The sequence below is a fragment of the Dermacentor silvarum genome, chromosome 9 (genome assembly GCF_013339745.2).
Source record: "Dermacentor silvarum isolate Dsil-2018 chromosome 9, BIME_Dsil_1.4, whole genome shotgun sequence".
Classification (NCBI taxonomy): Eukaryota; Metazoa; Arthropoda; class Arachnida; order Ixodida; family Ixodidae; genus Dermacentor; species Dermacentor silvarum.
Window position 1 is genome coordinate 84000497 of NC_051162.1, and position 21255 is coordinate 84021751.

Sequence of the window (21255 nt, forward strand, 5' to 3'; positions counted from 1 at the left end):
CACCGGGTTCTGCCAAAATAAATTACACTATGCTGGCCCACCTGCCCCAAAGAGCGGTGGAGGCCTTGTTGCGGTTTTTCAACACGGTCTGGGAAACGGGTAAAATGCCTACAAAGTGGGAAAAGGCTTTTATTGTCCCCTTCCTGAAAGCGGGAAAGTCACCAAATACTCCTAGCAGCTATGGACTCATAGCACTAACAAGTTGCCTCGCTAAATCATACGACAGCATAATAAATATCAGACTAACATACATTCTCGAACCAGATAACTTGCTAGATACTCACCACTGTGGTTACGGGAAAGGCTACTCAACAATTGACGATCTTGTTCGTCTTGAACATACCATACGTGAAGCGTTCCTTTACAAACGACACTGCCTAGCAGTCGTTTTCAACCTAGAAAAGGATTACGACACCACATGAAGGTATGGCATTCTACAAGATCTAGCAACACCAGGAATACGTGGCAGAATGCTCCAATGTCTGGCCGATTTGCTGTCAAATCGAATATTTCAAGTCCGTCTGGGGGCAACACTGTCCCGAGTCTTTGTTCAAGAAAATGGCGTCCCACAGGGTTGCGTATTAAGCACAACTCTTTTCGTGGTGAAGATGAATTCCCTAAATTCGGTTATACCGTCCAACATTATGTACTCTTCATACGTCAACGACCTACCAATTGCATGCCGTGCCTCGGGTATGTCTACATGCGAAAGGCAAATCCAGGTAACAATAAACAAGTTGACGAAATGGGCCGATCAAAATGGATTTCGTTTTTCTACACACACAAAAAAACTGTGGTAGTCGTATTTTCACAATAAAGGGGGCTACACCCGGACCCAGTTCTCAAATTAAATCAAAGCCCATTACCAGGCTAAGCACAAACAAAAGTTTTTAGGAATCATTTTTGGCAGCAAATTAAACTTCAACGCTCATATTAACAGTGTAAAAACTAAGGCAAACAAAGCGCTTAACATCCTGAAGCTCCTATCACGTAAGGATTGGGGCACTGACCAAACGTGCCTGTTACGCATTTACCGGTCTGTCGTGCACAACATTCTTGACTACGGTTGCATAGTTTACGGGTCAGCAAGGCACTCGCACATCAAACATCTTGATCCCACACACAACCACGGACTGCGCTTAGCAACTGGCGCGTACAGGACCTCCCTAGTAGAAAGCCTATATGCCGACAGTAACGAACCCTGTTTGGAGCACCGAAGAGCATTTCTCACAATTTCATACGTGCTTAGAATCACAGCTCTACCTAATCATTTATGCCACACTCTTGTTCCTTACACCACAAACAGAATACACTATGCTAACAAACCACACAGCGTGAGACCACTTATCCTTCGATTTGAAGATATGTGCCGAAACTACAATGTTCCGAGCGAAGCTCTCAAGGTCGCCGGAACACCGAACAGACTGCCCCCGTGGTATGATTTCGCACATTTTTGTGATTTTACTCTGACACACCACAAGAAAAAAGAAACACCGCTTGAACACATAATGCAAGATTTCTTAGAATTACAAGAAAAATACAATGACTACTCCGAGTTTTACACTGACCGTTCCAAGACAAATGAACATGTCGGAAGGCGCAGTCGTATCGGAACACGGGGAAAATTGTTTTAGGTTGCCACAGTTTGCGTCGGTTTTCACAGCAGAAGTATATGCCCTGCTTATGGCCTTGGAAAAATTGTTAGAGGAGATCATAAAAAAGCAGTTGTTTACACAGATTCTCTCAGTTCACCTAATTCTCTCCATAGAAAATCAGAGTGCGAACCTTTTCTCGGCTGCATCCTGAGAATGCTCGGCAAAAGTGAAACACATGGTCAAGTAATTCGTCTCTCTTGGGTTCCAAGCCACGTGGGAATCCCGGGTAATGAAAGGCGGACAAAGGCGCAGCAATGGCTGCTCGTGAAAAAATAACAGAAATAAATCTTCCATTCAAGGGACTGCGTCCGGGTGGTCCGTGCTGCGATCACCTCAACGTGGCAACAGGATTGGGGCTGTCAAGTAAATAACAAGCTACAAATAGTAAAGCCCATACTGCAGGAGTGGAAGACATCATACCAGCAGGAACGTATCATGGAAGTCATTCTATGTCGCGTTCGCATCGGACACACACATATCACACATAACTTTTTATTGTAAAATGAAGAACAAGCGGTTTGTGATCAATGCCAAGAATCTCTAACTGTGCAATCACATTTTAGTAACATGTCCGGCGTTGGAGAATAAATGAGAGAAGTATTTTTATGAACTTTACAAAACACTAACACCACTTCATCCCTCCCTGATCCTAGCTGAAAACGCACTTGTATCTCTAGACGATGTTTTTAAGTTCTTAGATGAAACAGGTTTCTTAAACAAATTTAATGTAATGATCTTTGTTGCTTGAAGTTCTTTCATCAAATTATATATTTTCATTTTGTGCATGGCGCATCATAGCCTTAGTTGCTTTTGCGCCATAATACCTTACATAACTAACTGAAGTAGGCTAGTGTTGTCGCAGAGTATGAAATCTATTACATGTTATCCATTTCATTACAAAAAGCTTGACCAGTTAGTTCAATCTGACAGCTTATTTTTTCGCTTACAAACATGCCTAAGCAACAAAAACGTCGTTAGCAATCAAGATAAATTGAAGGTAACCACATAACATATTTTGGGTGGAAGTTGAAGTAATTATACTACGGCCTGTGTGACATAAAGCAATATTGCTTTCTTGGCATGAAGGTACCTGTAAACAAGAAAGAAAATGAGCCAATAGAAGCAAGTGGATGCAATTCCTAGATGCGTGCGAGTAAAGCCGTGGCGGTAAATTATATATATTGTGGAATTTTACACGTTGCCGTCAGTCTTGGGTCGTGGCGTCTTGGACCTTCCAGCAAACGGCACCAGAAAAAGCTGACGATGAGGCAAAGAGACATCAAGACAATCGCAAGGTGCCTTGTGATCCTTTTCATGTGTGTCCTTGGTTGCACTTCGTGTTCCCCTTCACCTTTTGTCAGCAAAACAAACTAACCCAACAATGCGTGTTGACAGAAATCTTACAGTTGTGTTATTGTTTCTTGGAGACAAGCTCTCACTGCAAACAAATGGACAAAATGTTAAGTGAGCGAGCACCAACAATGTCTGCTAAGTTTACCTTCACTCATACCCCCGGTATCAAGTGTGGCCGAATTCTACGTCGGGTAGAATCCCTGAAAAATGTATACATGGCTTCGAACATGCAAGTAGTGTACCTATAGCAGCCTCTGTACACTCTAAGAAAAAAAGGACGAAATGGGGTATCGAGGTTAGTCCTTTCGGGGAGTAACTGACTTGCCACAACCATTCGTTCTTTTGGGGAGTAACTGCGAGGGGATGAACTGTTACTCCCCATGCGGTTACTCCATCAAGGCGACTAACAGTTGCTCTTTTCCGATGCCCCTCAAGGGAGTAACGGTCATTTTTTCCGATGCTCCGCAAGGATGCAATTGACGAAATTAGCCATTTACACGCTGATAAGAAGAAAAAAAAAGGCTATTGAGGGGACAAAAAAAAACGCTTCCGCAGCAAGACTCGAACTCACGTTCTATCGCTCACAAGTTGGTTACTTTACCCACTATACCACGGCAGCTCGCTTGACGAGACAGGATACTGAGACAAGGTTATGGATCCAAACGCAGGTGTGGCAATGCAAGAGAGACGGCATTTTGTGTATGCTTTGCCGGGAGAGTCTAACACTGTGTGTACTTGCAACCATGCGACTGCAAAAAGAAAGTTGCCCGATTACGCCATGAGACATTACGCGGTGTACGTACATACGTGTAGCGAGCGTATACGGGGCACGCAAGACGACAGAGAAGGCGAAGTTATCTGTCACTTAGCGTGCCCAGTTTGAGCTACATATCGCTTCACTTAAGTTCGTAATCTCCTTGGAACGGTTGGAACTTAGGTACTATTGACCAAGAACATGTGGCAGTCCATCAATGACTTGCACGTTTAATGTGTATCGTTCACTTATGGCTTGCACATGACTTCCATGTGTCTTCACACTCCACATTTTAAATTTCACACAATTTTCTCAAGAAGAGACAAAGTGCTGCTTTGCATGTAGTTCAATAGACAGTGCACGAACTTCAAGATATTCACGATTTATAGACAATATGGTTTTCGGCGCACCACTCCACGACACGGACGAAAACAGAGAAATGCTTGGGGGAGTAACTGTTGTCGTTCGTCCTGCCGTTGCTCTTTTTTCGACCAGGGACTAAACACTTACTCCCAAAAATTTGCACACGACACGCACACTCTTACAGTTAGTCCTTTGCGGGACGAAAGCGCCCTTTTTAGGAATGACAGTCCGAGTTACTCCCGTTTTCCTCGGCATTTTTCTTACAGTGTAATATTGTAGCCGTGTTCCTCTTGCGTTCCATATTGAGTATTTTGTTTACGAATCTGACGTCCCTCAATTGTTAGTGCGCACTTCTAGGCACCTGTATTCCTGAAGGTTACAAAGTTTTCTGGGCACTTGTATTCCAAAACCATCGCTTCTTGCTCTATTTGCCTTAACTAAAGCAATTAGGAACGACTTCTTTCATTGTACCATTCAATAATGAATTTCTCGTGCGTATTCCCTCGCTCAAGATAGTATTATTTTGCATTGACTTACATTTCGCATTGGTAGTAAATATTTTTCAATATCCTAAATCCCATTCTATGAGTACTAATATTTTTTTATTTTTATACATGTGGACAGTTTAAGGTTAGAAATGAGACTGATTATGCATTCCAATGAGATTTGAATATGCTCCTTAAACTGAAAGCCTGTTTCAGGAACAAATGGCGTATTCAAACGACCTTCGCGAGCGAAAACATGAAAAAAAGAAAGAAAAACCCTTGAGCTCCGATGTGCACTCATTTTAGAAGCTGTGTTTAGGCCATTGCTTTGTATGGAAACATTGTTTTCCACACCAAAGGGAGAATTTGTTCACCCGAACACATTAGGAGTACATTTTAGGAGAGACTGCAGAGCATGCGAGTAAAATTTATCTCTAGCTATTTTGCATAACCTCACAACATGTTTTGAAACATTATTCGCATTTTTCTCATAAGGACTGACTGTGTTTACGCTTCTCATATCCGTAAACACGCAGCCGCAAACCTAGCAGCAAGAAAACTCTAAAATATATAAACAGAAGATAAATGGTGTGCGAGGACACACAGTGCAACGCATCACTGCTTTCCATTTCGTTTCTGTGTTATTTATCGTCGCAGGGGCGTCTTCGTAAGTAGGCGTTTTACGTGTTGCAACATCGCGGACCTTAGCACATGGGGGTGGGACCCACCCGCATGTATCCTGTTGGCGGCTTAGCCATGTCCGGGGAAAAAGGGATCCTCGTGGTTTAGAGACCGCTGAGTGCTAGTACCTTTAGGGCTCTTCAGCAGAGGAAAACACAGCCCTTTGGCCATGGCTACGCGTAGATGGCACTCCCGGCCTGATCATCCGGGCGAAATAGGCAGCCGCATTTTCCCACCCCTTCTCTGAACGTGCACTCTCCTGGTTCTTCCGTTATCTGTCCTGTGTTCTTTTTCTTCCATGATTTTCTTACTTCCTGGTAGCGAGGGTTAACGCTCTGTAATTGGCCTGCCTAGTACACGAGTAGAGGGTTAAAGGAGCTTTGTAGGGATGCCGTTAAATTACAGACTCTCATACAGAGTTCCGCGGTCGGTGGTCGGCATGGCTGCCGAAGATGTGTGTCGGTATGTCAAAATCCATAACTTCAATAAACAGGAAACGACCGAATGGGACCGGACTGAAGCAACAAAAATATTTTGAGCCAGAACGAGAATAACTTCCGAAAGTTTATTGCGGTCACCCCTGAAAGTGGGAAAATAAAATTTATAACATGACCACATTTGCTAAGGTGATAATGAATACGTGGTAAAGAACTTCAAGGGAAAATTGTTCGTGGATTATCCAACGGCCTAAAACTCCTCAGGACCTCAATAAAGTTCATGACTGACTGACTGACTGACTGGTGACCTCCTGAAAGGCGCAGTTACTAGGGAGCAAAGCGAGAACATGAAGAAGTTGAACAAGATTGAGGAACTTGGACAGTGGTCGGGCGACTGGGAAATCGCTTTTCCAGTTGGCCCATGTTTAGAAATGCAAGTCGACAGGCCCCTGAAAGCTTCCGTCCAATTTCGTTAACTTGAGTCTGTTGGAAGCTCCTTAATCACATGATTTCATCAAATATTTACAACCACGTTGAGTAAAAACACTTCTTGTCTGTAACCAGCATGGGTTTCTAAAACTTTATTATACAATACGCAGTGACTTGAATTAACCCCGGAACTTCATGTAAACATGGATTTTAACCTTCAAACTGGTTTTATCTTGACAGACTACTCGAAAATATTTCATTGCCCTAAAACATTGCCACCTAATTGCAAAATTATCAGCTCTAGCAATTGATGTTTTAACATTGTCGTGGATTAAGAATTTTTCTCCTTTCGTCAGTAATTTACAGTTTTCATCTAAATTACTTTTAGTCTTCTCTGAGTGACGTAATATTTGGTGTGCCACACAGTACTGTCCTTGGTAAGTTACTATTTCTAATCTACATTTTTCACAAACTCACTAAAATATCGTTCAGCATATGGATATTTGCAGATTACTGCATTTTCTATCGCGTTATAAAATACGCTAACGGCAATCGCACCCTTCAAAACAATCTTAAGGCTGTTACCTCATGGCGCGAAAATGGGTAAAAATCATTAACTCATTTAAAAGCAATGTAGTTTCTTTAGAAACAAGCACACGACATCAACCATATGTCATTCTTTAAATATTGCTGTATTATCCAGCACTTCATCATACACCTACCAAGGAGTCAGGCTAACACCTGCTCTCTCCTGGAAGCATCACATAGCAGCCTTCTGTGCAAAAGCATCCAAAAACACTTTGCAATCTGCGTCGTAACTAGCCTCATTCTAACTTTAACATGCGTGAATTAAACAAAAGTACCTCTTTAACCCGATACAGTCGATTAATACAGGGCCGCTATATTTGTATAACGTAAGTACGACAGCCATTCTCTTGTTTCTAACCTAAACAAGAACTTGACCTCCCGCCGTGGCATACCCGTCGCTCCATCACGCTTTTATTCCTACTTCATAAATATGTTCATATCACACCACCACATCGATTAACTAATAAGGCCCCTACATGCACAGTACGACATGTTCATAATAATTTGAGCATTAAACGCATTTTTGTTACAACAAAAGTTTTTATTTCAGCTTAACGACAAAGCGCCATCGCGCTATTGAACGATCTTTCCGATACCATCGTCACCATCACTGACCGTAACCATTTCCGTGTGCTCTTGAACATACATTTTAATAATGTGTAGCAATTCATTTATCCTCCGTATTTTAAACCTTTCCATGAGTTCTTGCACGGCCCTTCAAATATTGTGTAACCATGCACTTGTATTGTATACTCAATAGAAGTGTGTGTAGGCTGATTACATTCTAGTACTTTTGATTTTATGTTGTCTGCACACATATGCTTCATGTCTGGTGTTATGCCACGCCCCCCTCACTGAATGTTTCTTAGGATGCACTGTGAAGTGCTATAAGTCAATACATACATTAGGAAGCCTTCAAGAACAAGCAAAATGTCCACATAAGCTTTCCTTTCATGTGTAGCGTGAAAATCAACCAATGCTGACTGCAACCTTAGAAGGACACTGCACGGGCTATCAATAGTATGCCAACCCGACTCAAATGCAACAAAACGTGAAGTAGAGACGATGTAGAACAGATAAATGTATTATTTTATCTCGCTTCCACAGTTCAATCTCTCACTCACTGGAAATTTCTCGAGTTGCAACCTTGTGTAGCAAACCTGGCACTACGCATGAAACTGTGACAGTGGCCAACATGTAAAATTGAATGTCCCCCCTTGTTTCAGAAGCACCTGTGCTGACCGTAGTTGTAATGTGATCGACCTGTGTATGCAGAGAGTCCGCATACAATACGGAAGGAATATATCCGCCTACTTAGTCAGCGAGTCAGTGAGCGATTGAAATTAACAATCTGTAGCCTCTGATGAAGGCACACTTTAGTGCGGTCATTCCTTCGATGTATTTATGTTCTGCAATCTTCCCAAGTACATACTGTATTCAAGAAAATGCTACGTGAAGCTTTGTTCTGCAGTGTATTAGTAAATAAAGTTCGCAGAATATTTATAATCACTTTAAAGCGAAGTTTTCTTTGCCTCTTCTCCCGACTTTCCGGGTGCTGCTGTGATTGTCTTGCCGCACGTGCAGCTGGGTTTCTTGCAACGCCACCGATGGAGCTCGCCTTCGCGCATACCGTCCGGCGTCGCCGCGGACGAGGGTGCGTAGTTTATGCGTATGGCACGTGCTGTGCTTGATTTCCTATGCGACAAATATGCAGGGCTGTGATAGTGCAAACATTACAATCGTCCGTAGCCTGAAGAGAGAGCTTTAAGATGCCGTCTCAACAGAGTGCTGGTCACCTATGCAGACGAGCACGTAAAAACGCGCCAGCAAAATGGCTTCAAAGCGTGGACTGAGCGTTGCGGATCCGCGGAACGGGAGCGTCTTCGCTACGCAACGAAAGGTGGTGCAGACCGCGAATGTGTGTATACAATGTACGCATACAATGTTATAATAGTTAATCGAATTACGTACAGACAATTCTTTCTTTAAAGTTTAGCACTGCTGTCACAATGCGACGTGCAGTGTTGAGGCAATGATAATGCTCAACTCTCTCAGTGATTAGGAAAAAGGACGTACAAGAAAGCCTCAAGCAAACACGTCTCCCCGTGTGTTCTGTGGACTATGCAGACAAACAGCAGCGGCGCGCGCAAAGTAGCCTTTTACATCAACTCACCACTATCGTACTGGACTAAACGCGGAAGAAATTGCACATTCGCCGCCAACATCACCGCTTTTCCTCGTCAATCAAAGCAAACAGCATACAAAGCTTCGCTTGCATCGATTGCATGGGATCCGCCATTTCTTTCTCCGACTGCGATGAGACGCTGGTGAGAACGCTTGCACAGTCATGCTTGCGTTAAGATAGACCTACAATATTCGGGTACAAATTATGGTTCGAGGTCAGTTCTAGCAAAAATTTGAAAGTATGGTTTACGATGACATCACCTGTTGAAGGATACGCGAAATGTAACAAAAGCGTAACGCCAAAGCACACAGCTACGTATGCAATGAAACTGTACAGTGAGTGTTTGAATCGATATATTCAAAATCTGCAAGTAGAGACCACAGTGACGAATACATGTTCAAGAAGGAGATTGGAATTCATGTTTTAAAAGGAAAATTTATTCGTGCAGCCTCAGATTATCTTGTGTAGCCGGAAATTATTCACAGCAAATTGTTTGAGTTCATGAAAGAGAAGCGTTCCGTAACTCTGGAACATTTGATGAAGCACCAGATCGTTCGTTCTGCCAATGCAGATACGATTATAGTGTATCAGGATAGCATAGTCCGAATAAAATAAGCGGATTTTTCATTGTGAGTTAGTCAACACGATACATTAAGCGAGCGGACGCGCCGGTGAGGTTCATTAGCAGTTAGTGATGAACTACCATCCAAATTAGGTGCATGAACAGGTTCGCAGAAGGTGTCCATGGCATGTACCAAAGCCGAAACCCTGCTTCTGGCAGCTAATGGTGCAGGCAATGTGGTCGGGGCATCCGGTGCCTTGTCCTGCAGAAAAGTGATGGCGGCGATTTGTAGGCAGATCAGCTAACACCATCGAGTAAGTTATTCCGTCTAAAGCAAATGGGTTCACACGGTCTCTGTGTGACATCCGACGTGTTAAACAATAATCTCAGAACTCTAGAAATTGATCTGCCTCTGAACTCACACCATAACAGCAACAAGCAATCTTAGCCGGCAACGCCGTTTTGACTAAAATAACGCCGATGCGCCGAGCTTCGTACTCCTGCTCCACAGTACTGCCTGTTGGTGCCTCCAGAAAACACGCCGAGAAACAGAACGACCACTTGCCGACTGTGAAGGTCACAACACTGCACAGATATTACCAAACTCCTAAGGTGCGAGATTGTACACGTATGGGAACCTCCAGCTCAAATGTGGACAACTCCGGAGGTGTATAGGAATTGTACGTTAGGTGTTTACTCCTTGCCTCTATCGTAGCTATTGGGCCATGAAACTGGACATGAAGACACACTCGCATTAGGCGTTCGAGTATTATAACCAATAAAACATCACGGTAAGATAAAAACTGGATGAAAAATAAGTAACGGAACAAGTTTTTCAGTTGGGCCCTTCCACTATGCTTTCGTAGTGGCGTGACTCGGTATCTAGCGTGACCCATCTCTACGCCATAGGGCATTTCGAACAAAGGCTCCTTGAATCGGTGCTGGCTCGAATTGATATCTCTATTGTTATTCATCTTGAATACGGTCCGGATATCATTTCGTGGAGGAAAGCTATCACGCCCATCGCTTGCAACGCCCCCGATGGCAATGAACGAGCACGCACGTAAGAATTTCTTTAGAGCTATGCTGCACACGGTAAAGTGCGTTTCTTCGAGGACCTTTCTTATCTTTCGTCAAATTGCATGCAGAATAGCATGAAGGCAAAAATATGCTGGTTAATCATTCGACCTTTAATACAGAGCTTTCTCGCGTTCTGTCTACACTCAGGCGCGTGAGATTTTGTCTGTACTAAACATATGCCAACTGTACTGTAAATGCTAGTTAGCAGAAATGTCGGAAACTTTTATATTTCTTTGTCTATCTACAGGAAAGAATTCAGAAGCAAATATCTCATATGGGTATAAATGTGTACCTATAGAAGTTAGAGAATTGGAATAACACACACACACAGACGCAGATTTATATATATAGGAAAGAAGTGCAGGCTTACCTCGAAAAGCAAAAAAAAAAACATTAATTTCGTCGTTTTGCCACTCCATTGCGCGAGGACTAGTCAGCCGCGCTGGGGACACTGGAGACGAGTTGGACACCAGGGACAGTTTGACTACTTAACGATCTCGTTAAGGCATTTTACCTTAGTCGCCGAACCTTCCCCCCACCTCACCCCAAGTTCAGCAGGGCACAGGCTACCACCCTGAGTTTGCTACAAACAAATACGTACCATTCACCCGCCCGCCTCCACCTTATATTCCCTGAAGTTTACAATACCCCAAACTGCCGGTGCTTTGGCACTCACCCGGCTACGCTTCCGCATATGCTGTGGGAGTGCCCAGCACAGTACACACACATTAACACCATGACCCTCTCGTCGAGGTTGCGTGAGGCTCTGTGGAGCTCCGCCCTCGACGACCAAACTTGGGCGACCCAGCACGCCCGTGAGGCGGCGGCGAGGCAAGCCCTCGACGTCCCTTCATGAGAGGCTTAGGCCCGGCCATCTTAAAGTGCTGGTTCCGCAATAAATGTTTATTCCTCCTCCTGCTCGACGTTTTGCCCGGGGTCATGATGAAGGCCGGACCGACCCCGGCAGGCCGACACGTTGAAATTAAATTTGTGTGCTGTTCTATGTGCGCCTGCACTTCTTTTATTTATTAAACACCACGCCCAAAGAACGACGTCATTCATATATATATATATATATATATATATATATATATAGGAAAATCAGAAGCACAACTTCGCGGTTATCTAGGGTTTATTATTTTCCCAACAGTTTCGGTCGGTGGACCGACCTTTTTCAAGGGATCCGCCGACCGAAACTTTTGGGAACATAATAAACCCTAGATAACCGCGAAGTTGTGCTTCTGATTTTCCTAAATACGCTTGGCCCATTGAAAAATCCAGTTACTATATATATAAATATATATATATATATATATATATATATATATATATATATATATATATATAGTGGTGCCTAAAGTGAATCAGCAAAATTTGAATGCATGACCTTAGTTTAAATAAATAAGCGCAATATCAAAATATCTTGAGAAGCGCCACAAGGCAGCAAACCATATGTCGTTGGTTTCCCCCAGATGCGGTGTTAAAAATCCTTGTTTGAAGTTACGTCAAACACCATGTATAAATATATAAGATCCTATATAAGATATATAGGTGAATCCTATACCAGCTGATTTTGTTATGAGGACAGTGTCAGGAGGTTACACAAGAAATCCAGCATAATCCACTGGTCAAACAGAAATTCACGCAAGTATTCGGTAAGATAGAAGACATTCTTTGGCGGTGTGAAATGATTGGATATAATTGATCAAGAAAATAAACTTTTGGTTGTCAAAAATATTGTATTACCAAAAACAGCCGAAAGGGGGGCACGTCTAATTACCGCGGAAGATGCTAATGCTGTTGTTGGGTAATATTCACCTTTATACGTCATCAGAACGCACAGTAGAAACGAGCTGCACATCGTCTTCAGCCACCTCTAGTATTTACTGCAGGAAGTTACTATCCTTTAAATGTAAAAGCTAAATATATTATTTTGTGTAAAAGCTCCTGATGGGGCTAAAGAAATATATCACCATCATCAGCCTATATTTATGTCCACTGCAGGACGAAGGCCTCTCCCTACGATCTCCGATTAATCCACACTTGCGCTAGGTGATTCTAACTTGCGCCTGCAAATTTGGTAACCTTATCACACCACCTAGTTTTCTGCCATCCTCAACTGCGCTTCCCTTCTTTGGTATCCATTGTAATTCTAATGGTCCACCGATTATACATCCTACGCGTTACATTGCCACCCCTGCTCCATTTTTTCCATCTTAATGTGAACTAGAATATCGGCTATCCCGTTTGCTCTCTGATCCACAGCGCTCTCTTCGTGTCTCTTAACGTTAGCCCTAACATTTTTCGTTCTATCACTCTTTGTGCAGTTCATAACTTGTTCCCGAGCTTCTCTGTTAACCTCCAAATTTCTGCCCCTTATGTTAGTACTGGTGGAGTGCAATGATCGCACACTTTTATTAACACGAAAGTGTTTTATGCCGGGGTCCACCAAGACTTCACTGTATATTTTTAGCCAATAACGAATTCAATGGTTGTTGGTAAAGCGGGTTCTCTTCTTTGTAAGAATTACTTTCATAACACATAAGTTACAACACGCATCCACACGTCGCTTTTATACTTACTGTCTCCCCTACGGTTCTGACTCTTGCTCTCTTCTGCTGCAGTGATCATGACCAGGAACGCTGCACATAAATCAGCACACATCATAACAATAAGTAATTAACCAGAGTATAGCAACGTTTTTTGACGAAACTTCAGCCTTTTCTCTTGATAAAGGAGAATTTGCTAGCCGATGACACTGATTCTTTCGGAGGAGATTAGAGAGTATGCACTCGTGCTTGTATTTCGTGGAATCTCACTGATACTGTGTTTGCACCGGCAAGTTCGACCAGCAATGCCTGTTTTGCGCCATAGTGTTTGTCCACTGCTCTGTGTTCAGGAGTGTCCACTGCTCCATGTTTTGCAGTATACTTGGAAATGATTGTGTCTTAGGTAATTATTGAGTGCGTCGCCATTTCGGAACACCCGCTTACCTGCTAGGACTGCAAGGAGCAGGATGGCAGAGGTGAACCTCATCTTGGCAAAGAGTCTGACTTTGTTGCCTGCGATGACGAAACGAGAGGTACATGTTTTGTTGCTAATAAAACAAACCGTACAGACGTCGACAACACAAATGATCACTGCTTTGGCGCATTTCTAAAAGATTAAAAATATTTATTGACCGGTCCATTTTTTAGTTGGTCTTTGACAATTATGCTACTTTGAGAACAACAAGCTGGCCACTTACCAAAAGATAGCTTGGTAAGGGATATCATCCTTAGTTTTCAAATCGCACGTTTTTGCTCATTTGTCGTCAAGCGTATATATGGACCTAATTCAACTAAAATAATAACGAAAGGTGTAATTATATAAAAGTGAGAGCACTCTTTTATAAGTTTCCTTAATTTTCGTGTTCACGTTATGTCATCATAAGTATCTGATGCTATGATAGCCTTGTAGATGACATGTATAAGGCAAAATTAAACACCACTAACGGTAAGAATAGATCACGTAGTAACGAATAATACAGTGACTACAGATTAGAATAAGTTGAATGTACGCAAAGAAACAAGACATCTTACCTGAAGGGCCCAAATTCAACGATCAGACCAAGTCTTCAATGGCACCACAGCTGCAAGGCTGACAAATGGGCGAAAATTGGTCTCTTTTAAGTCTCTCCCGAGGCCGGAGGTGGACGTGCTCGTGGAGAAGTTTAACGCGTCTGTTTAGCGGAAGCACTGTGCACGGGTCTTTGCTGTCGGGGTGACCAAGGTCCATGAAGTTGATTTACATCTTAAAGCGATAGAGACTTCAGAATAACAGACGCCGAAGAAGGAAACCGGATACATATTTTTCATAGTTGTAACGTGTTTTCATAAACATGACACATTTGAAGTGCACTTAGGTTTAACGCACCTTGCTTCCGGATAACTGACAGGCATATCACCCCACACGATTCCTTAGTTAGCTAAGGCGTTGCGCTGCTGACCACGAGGTCACTGGATCGAATCTCGACGGCGGCAGCCGCATTTTGATGGAGGCGAAGCGCAAGAAGGCCGGTGTGCGTACGTTGTAGTGCCTGTTAAAGAACCCCAGGTGATGAAAATTAATCCGAAGCCCTCTACTGCGGCGTGCCTCAAAATCAGGACTGGTTTTGGCACGTAAAACCTCAGAAAGAAGATGACGAGGCATATCATAAAAGCGATTGCGGAGCATTTTGTTGCGAATTTCGTGGTGGAACATTTGAAATTGTCTTAACTTGCAGCTATTCGATGATATAGAACATGGACATAAAACCCACTGATACCAGATACACACCTAAATTGCTGTCGTACTCTTCTTTCTGAAATGTTTGGCTGACACTCATAACGCTTACACCTATTATATTTCTGTTGCAAGGAGAATTCTTTGTTATGAGAACGCATACACCATTACGGATGTTTTGACTCAACTTCGATGTAGCTTGACGGCGTGGCATAAGAAGAAAAGTATATGCAGGTGTGTCAGGAAATGTGAAATTAACTACGTTTATATACGAATGCCATTAAAATCAAGGCACGCCAGACGACCTAAGTGAACCATGCAACGTTTTTACTTATTTTTGTTTGTTTACTCTCATGAAGGACTGACTCGATGTGCGGCTGATGAACATTGTCCTTTTGCAAACTGGGAATTCGGCTTTTATATTCAACAAGCCCACGCCACACCTCAGCCTATCTGCGGCTAGAGGATCGTCTTCTATGGGTGCACATTAATGTGATGTGCACAATAGATGTGCACAATAAACACTGTCAAACAGGGAAAATGTCATGATTTACACGAATTTGTTGGTGAGATCCCTGTAGCATGACTCATAGTTTTTTTAAGGTCGATAAGACGAAATATCCTGGACAAATGAGCATCAAGGAACGCAGATTTGTCTTTGGCAGCGGAGGAAGCTTCCATCCGCGAGGCCTGAGACTTTTACAGTCGCATGGGGACTGTCGTACGGCAATAGCTAGAACTAGAGCTAGATCTGACAATCACTTTGTAGAACGGTGTGCGAAAACTGGTAGCAGGGTGTGTAAAGGTAAAGCTTACAGGCGGCTATACAGTAATGGTGGAAACCAGTGGGGTCATGAGTGGATGAGATGTAAAGGAAGGTAGCTTACAGGAAGATGATGTCAAGGTCGGGGTTGTCGGCAGAAACAGTCCGAAAACCTGAAAGTGCGATATAATATTGTTTTCGTCGCTGAAATGTCAACTTGCTCATTGTCCTTTACTAATATGCTATGACCCAAGTAACGCAAAATGTTGCCGTAACGTTCTCTGAACGTGCACAAATGTCGGCGTCTAATGTTGCCTACATGCTGCTAATGTCCTCTTTTTTGATCGCCAAACAACGTTGGGCCGTAACGTTGAGCAGCACATTCACGACATTAACATAACGTTAACAGAACTTCCTGGCAACGTAATGTGGATGTTGCCTTTTGTCACTTCAGCTTTCAGGCAACGTACGTAGTGACGTTCAAGCAACACTCAACTGACATCGCAGAATATTTGTCGACATCACCATCACGTCATCAGGAAGTTTCGGAAACGTTATGCCAACGTCATGAATAATGTGCTGCTCAACGCTGCCACAACGTTACGGCCCAACGTTGTCGTCATATCAAACAAGCAGACATTAGCAGCATGTAGGCAACGTTATGCACCGACATTTGTGCACATTCAGAGAAGGTTACGGCAATATTTTGTGTTACTTGGGCCTGTTTATGTTCAGTGACTATTGGACTCAGCTCTAAAAGTTTGATTGTGCCGCCTGGTGCTGGTGAACGGCACTTCGCTGGCACAATGCCTCACACATATTAAGCAATAAGCTATGATTGGTGAAGCGTACTGTGTCACACATTAACGAGCCCTGAAAGACTTTGCGAACATACGTAAAGAAACTACGTCATCTCACCCTACGGGCAACCATGGTGGGATGCGAAAGCATCGCGTGGGGCGCCCATTGTGTTTCCGTTTCGTTTCACTTCAACACAACCCAATGAAAGTTAGAGTGAGAGAATGTATTGAGAAGAGATGAGACGTGTTTACAGGGTTGTTACGTCTATATTTAGATATCGTATGTGATTCCTAGCGTCGGTACGCGCGGTATCTTGAAGACGATGGCTTTGTGGTCGGTGAAGTGTAGCGTCAATGGGTCTTGCTGCAGAGGGTATCCCTGGCCCGAAGTTCTGGGTCCGCTTGCAGACGCTGACGTTTACGTTCGGCTTCCCGAGCCTTCCTCTGCTCCGCGGTGATGGCGCTGCCGCTGCAACTAGCCGTTGACGTTGTTCATGGCGTTTTACACATCGTTGCACAGAGAGAGAATGACGGAAGCACACCGAACGTGCTTTATACTGCACCGCGACACTTGCGCCGCCTACCAGCGTACCCTTAGAGAGAGAGTTATATGCAATGATTTGCTGCGCCGCACCTGTGGCGGAGAGGAGGAGAGGGGAGGAGGAGAGGGCACACCTGCGTAGGAGAGGACAATGAGGAGAGTTGCGCATGCGCAGTATGGGTGCGGACGCCGCAGAACGGACACTGCCCCGAGCATAAGATGCTCTCGCATCTAAAAACGTTGCTGAGTGTTAACGAAACTCCTTTAAGCATGTCAGCAAAATATTTCACTGCATGCAGCAGGGAACTTACAATCGCATGTCAGAAGCAGTGAAAACACGCTTGCTCTCGCATCTGGAATGTCCTCATCGAAAGCTGATCGAAAGCAGATGGCCGACCAACTCTATTGGCTAGTTCCATGATCGCGAGAACATTCTCAGTAATATATACTTGCTAACTTCTAGTTAAATAAATGAAAAGAGGAAAATCTCAATAAGAGAGGTGAATTCTTTCTACTTTGCACTGCGTGTGGCCTATATTGCGTAGTCTATCGCGGCCGCCATGGGGTGAACAACCCCTTTTGAAAACCACGACACTCAACTGTTAGCCGTGGCGTTGCCCTCTTGGCTTCTCCACTGCGTAGCTTTCAGCGCCCTACCAGAGACTACAAGAGGAAAAAAAATCCGGCTATCGGCGTGATAACTTTAGTTATAGTGGAAGGATTAAAAAAAAAGTTTCGCGGGATGAGATTCACAGGACAATGTGTTTCAAAGTGAGGTCATTGAGGATTTAGTTTGATGATGATGATGATGATGATGATGTGTGATGTTTTATGGCGCAAGGGCCAGTTATGGCCAAAGAGGCCATGCCAGTGTTTGTGAGTGTGCAGTGGAGCGATGAATTCTGAGAAGTAGATGAAGCGTGGCTGTAAAGGGGCCTAAAAATAATCGCTGTAAAGTGCGTGAAATATACATGCACTAAAATCATGGCAATGACTCATGAGGTGTACTATGAAATGAAGAATGCATTGAAAAACAATGACACGATATTTAAAATATTTAAGATGCAGTAATTGGCAAGAAGCACTACTGCCTAAACAGAGCCCTTGAACCACAAGGGCCTGGAGGCATGTGCTATAAAAAATTACTATCACAGCGGCGTCCTCTGGAGAGAGGATGCGCTATGACCTTAATGGGCTAATAGCATTCAGGACCACATCGTTCAAGAAATCGATGACTGCTTTGGCGTTAAAAAGCGGTTCTTCACCAAGAAACATCATGGGATGAAGAGCCACATGATACCGGTACGCTTGAGGAAAATATTTCTTTCTCTCTGTTTCGGATTCCCGACACTCCACGAGGACATGGAGGACAGTCAGCCTCTCACAACATCTACCACAGGTTGGTGGTTCATCACCAGTAAGCAAAAATTGTGGGTGGCATATGTATGTCCTATTCTTAGACGACAGACCAGGACATCAGTTCGTCGTGTTTTCGTTACGGGGGGCCAGAAACCTAACTGTGGTTTTATCAAGTGAAGCTTATTATTTCTTTCCGCATCCCACAAGCGTTGCCAGTGGCTTCGCAGTTTCTTTCGCAGGAAAGGCTTCAAATCTGTTGCAGGAACAGCAGCTGTAGGGATATGTAGTGCCTGAGATGTAACTGATGTGGCCATTTGGTCTGCTCGAACATTACCCTCAATGCCTCTATGGCCTGGCCCCCAGCATATAATCACATGCTGGTTAGATATATACGCTTTACACAGGATGGAATAGAGCTCATTAAGTACAGGGTTTTTGTGTTTACAGAGTGATTGGAATGCTTTCACAACACTTTGCGAGTCTGTAAATATGATAGTCTTTTTAAGTATTGATTTCATTATATACTTTACAGCCGATAATATTGTATACGCCTCAGCCGTGAAGATACTTGTCTCCGGGTGCAGTACACCGGATTCTGAAAACGATGGACCGATGGCTGCATAAGTTACCCCGGCATGTGACTTGGAAGCCTCTGTGTAAAACTCTGTACACGAGTATTTTGATTGGAGTTCTAAGAAATGCATGCTAATGTGTGCCTCTGGCGCGTGTTTAGTGACCTCTACGAACGATGTGTCACACTCTATGAGCTGCCACTTCCACGGCGGCAACAGTTTCGCTGGAGCCATAGGACATTGTTCAAGCAGTCGAACACCCATTTCCTCACTGAGGTTCCTCACACCGAAAGCGAACGGCTTTCTCGCTGCAGGTCAATTATGGAAGTGTGGCAGCGGTCACGTCATTTATAGTTGAATAAGAAGGATGTTCAATGTTTGCTTGTATTTTCAGAAAATATGTAAAACTGCTGTATGACCGCTGCAGATGAAGTGACCACTGATTCGACTCTACGTAGAGGCTCTGGATTGGACTTGTCCTGAAAGCACCAGTCGCGAGACGGATACCCAAGTGGTGAACGGGGTCTAGTATTTTTAACGCACTTGGTGTTGCAGAATTGTAAATTATTGACCCGTAATCAAGGCGTGAGAGGACAAGACATTTACACAAGTTAAGCAAACACTTTCGATCACTACCCCAAGTCGTACGCGACTAAAGCTTTAAAAGGTTCATTGTCTTCAGGCATTTTGCCGTCAGATGCTTAAGATGAGGAATAAATGTGAGTTTACCACTTAAAATGATTCCTAAAAACTTGTGCTCGCTGCTCACAGAGAGCGCATCTCCTTTGATTGCAATACTTGGGACTGGCGTTATGCCTCTTTTGTTAGTAAAGCGTACTCAAGTGCTCTTCTGGGCATTTACTTTGAAACCATTTTCGTCTGCCCATTCGGACAATTTGTTTATGCCAAGCTGCACTTGTCGTTCGCAGATGGCAATATTGCATGACTTGAAGGCTATTTGCACATCGTCGACATAAATTGAATAAAACATTGTGCGTGGAATGACTTTGTGCAGGGAATTCATTTTTACAATAGTGTGCAACTAAGCACGCCTCCCTGTAGCACACCGGTCTCTTGGGTGAATGACTTAGACAAAGCGTTGCCCACTCTTACGCGGAATGTGCGATTAGATAGGTAACTTTCGATTGTATTTGACATGTTGCCATGGACACCCATCGCCGAGAGATCTCGGAGAATGCCGTAGCGCCATGTCGTGTCGTAAGCTTTTTTTAGGTCGAGAAAGACTGTGAGGCAGAACTGCTTATGTATAAAAGCATCCCTGATATAAGACTCAATGCGAACAAGGTGGTCTGTTGTGGACATACCTTCCCTGAAACCACATTGCAAGGGGTCTAGTAGTTTGTTATTTTCAAGGAAACAGATTAAGCTCCTGTTTATTGTTTTTTTCAAATAGTTTGCACAGGCAGCTTGTTAGGGCTATTGGCCTATAACTGCTGGCTAGGGATGGGTCTTTGCCTTGTTTAAGCACGAGGACGACTAAACCAGCGAAAAAACCAAGACGCAGGACCAGAGGGAGGCAAACACGACTAAACCAGCGAAAAAACCAAGACGCAGGACCAGAGGGAGGCAAACACGCACACAGTCGCCGGCGACTGTGTGCGTATTTGCCTCCCTCTGGTCCTGCGTCTTGGTTTTTTCGCTGGTTTTTTTCGCCTTGTTAACATGAACCAACTAGCCCAGCAATTCACGCTTCTGAGGACGACTATTGCTTCCTTCCACGAGGACGGGAGATACCCATCCGCCCACATGGCATTGAAAAGATACAGGAGTGTTTTCAGAGTTTCAGGGTGTAGGTACTTAATCATTTCATATATGACACGATCACCGCCTGGCGCCGAGTTATTGCAGCAAGCGAGGGATGCCTTAAGTTCAGTTAAAGTAAATGGATAGTTGTAGGCCTCACTCGATGAATCTTTAAGTTTAAGGGGCTGCCGCTCTTCGCGTTCTTTGAACCTCACAAATGTTTTTGTGTAATGGGACGCACTGGATACATGTTCGAAGGGTTCGCCCAGACAATCTGCCTGGTCTTCCAGGCTCTCAGCTTGGGTACTGACTGAGGGGAGTGGGTGTACCTCCCGGCCTTTTAATTTATTTACTCTATTCCACACTTTTGTCTCATCAGTGTAAGAATTTATACCGGAGATGTACTTCTCCCAACTCTCCCTTTTAGCACGTCGACGCGTTCTTCTACCCTGGGACTTTATTTGTTTGAAACTAATCAAGTTTTCGGCAGTTGGTGAGTCGCGAAGTCGTCCCCAAGCTTTGTTTTGATTTTTCCGTGCTTGTTTACATTCTTCATTCCACCACGGAATGCGACCTTTATTCGCGTGTCCGTTAGTTTGACGGATGCATTTCGTGGCAGCG

General features: G+C 43.8%; 1 long non-coding RNA gene across 1 annotated transcript in view; it reads right to left on the minus strand.

Annotated features, from left to right (window-relative positions):
• LOC125940416 (uncharacterized) overlaps positions 1 to 14468 on the minus strand; it is a 39293-nt gene extending 24825 nt beyond the window's left edge. Inside the window, exons 1-2 of the long non-coding RNA XR_007463639.1 lie at positions 13566 to 14468; positions 13155 to 13214 (exon numbers count right to left, since the gene is read on the minus strand). This is a non-coding gene — a long non-coding RNA (uncharacterized LOC125940416). The remainder of the gene's footprint in view (positions 1 to 13154; positions 13215 to 13565) is intronic.
• Between the last annotated feature and the right edge of the window lie 6787 nt (positions 14469 to 21255).